This window comes from Cebus imitator, unplaced genomic scaffold, assembly GCF_001604975.1.
Source record: "Cebus imitator isolate Cc_AM_T3 unplaced genomic scaffold, Cebus_imitator-1.0 Scaffold524, whole genome shotgun sequence".
Taxonomy (NCBI): Eukaryota; Metazoa; Chordata; class Mammalia; order Primates; family Cebidae; genus Cebus; species Cebus imitator.
In genome coordinates this window covers 589,208-590,974 of record NW_016107839.1, presented here as the reverse complement: position 1 = coordinate 590,974, position 1,767 = coordinate 589,208, and the positions used below count along the sequence as shown (strand labels likewise).

Below are 1,767 nucleotides of genomic sequence, written 5' to 3'. Positions count from 1 at the left end.
AAAAAAAAAAAAAAAAAGAAAAGAAAAAACAGAAAGGAAAAGGGAATTGTCCTGGGAGATCCACTTCGATAGAGAAGAAAGGCAGGCAGGACAGTAGAAGCGGGGGCCTTTTATTGCCTATAAGTTACATCTCAACAAACCCGATTCACGCCAGTTAATGAGAAACATCTTGAGAGGCCTGGCCGCAAGCAGCGTGCATTGTTTTGGGAGCCAGAGAAGGCTGGAAATGAAAACTGCGCGTGGAAGGCACTTTTGTGGTCTCCTGTTATTTGCCCTCAACAAAATTCTTTTGCCTGTTCTGTTGGGCCATGCCCAGCCCAGGCAGACACAGCCAAGAGAACACTCAAGAGAATCGGCCCCAAGCGTAATCACTCCGTGCTTTTTCTTTTTTTTTTGAGACAGGGTCTCACTCTGCCGCCCAGGCTGGAGTGCAGTAGGTGTGACCTTGGCTCACCACAGCCTCCACCTCCTGGGTTCAAGCAATTCTCCTGCCTCAGCCTCCCGAGTAGCTGGGATTACAGGCGCGTGCCACCACACATGGCTAATTTTTGTATTTTTAGTAGAGGCGGAGGGTTTCACCACGTTGGTCAGGGTGGTCTCGAACTCCTGACCTCAAGTGATCCGCCCACTTTGGCTGCCCACAGGGCTGGGATTACAGGCGGGAGCCACCGCGCCCGGCCAATCTCTGCTCTCTTGTGGCAAGTTTTTTGCACTCAGCCCAAAATCATTTTTGCTCTCTGTTGTTCGTTGGTGACACGGTCTTGCTGTGTCCCCCAGGCTGCAGTGCACGGAGCGCAGTGGCTCGATCACAGCTCACTGCAGCCTCAACCTCCTGGGCTCCAGCGATCCTCCCCCGTCGGCCTCCCAAAGTGCTGGGATCACGGGCGTGAGCCACCTCACCGGCCTCTTTTTGATATTCTCAGCTGGGCAGTGGTGCACCCACACCCCCTCACAGGCTCCCCGACAGGACTCCATGGGTATTATCTGTGGGCCACTTTCCCCTACTAGCCGCTGGGGGACCCCACTTTTCCCTGCAAGCTGCTCCCTGACAACTCCACCTCTATGGGTGGGATCTGTGGACAGGCTGCATCTTCCCTGAAATCTTTTTTTTTTTTTTTGACACGGAGTCTTGCTCTATCGCCCAGGCTGGAGTGCAGTGCGTGATCTCAGCTCACGGAAACCTCTGCCTCCCGGGTTCAAGAGATTCTCCTGCCTCAGCCTCCCGAGTAGCTTGGATTACAGGTATCCACCACCACACTGGCTAATTTTTGTATTTTTAGTAGAGACTGGGGTCTCACCATGTTGGGTCAGGATGGTCTCGAACTCGTGAACTTGTGATCCTCCCGCCTCGGCCTCCCAAAATGCTGGGATTACAGGCTGAGCCACCAAATCTGTGTTTTTAAAAAATTCTACTACAAATCCAGTGTGGTGGTACAGCCTATAGTCCCAGCTACTTCAGAGGCTGAGGTGGGAGGATCACTTGAGTCCAGGAGTTCGAGGTTGCAGTGAGAAATGATGAAACCATTACGTTCTAGCCTGGATGATAGAGTGAGACTCTATTTGAAAAAGTATACATATATGTATATACATAGTTGGCATACATCAAAGCTTACCCTTTAAAAGTACTCAATTTTGGTGGGGCACAGTGGGGTCATGTCTGTAATCCCAGCACTTGGGAGGCTGAGGCAGGTGGATCACCTGAAGTCAGGAGTGTGAGACCAGCCTCGCCAACAAGGCAAAACCCCGTCTCTACTGAAAATACAAAAA

General features: G+C 51.4%; 1 protein-coding gene across 1 annotated transcript in view; it reads right to left on the bottom strand.

The window, feature by feature from the left end:
- Window positions 1-237: 237 nt before the first annotated feature.
- Window positions 238-1,767, bottom strand: part of MBD3 (methyl-CpG binding domain protein 3) — a 26,463-nt gene continuing 24,933 nt past the window's right edge. The window contains exon 8 of the transcript XR_005197688.1: window positions 238-249. The gene's annotated coding sequence lies outside the window, so the exon portion shown is untranslated. The remainder of the gene's footprint in view (window positions 250-1,767) is intronic.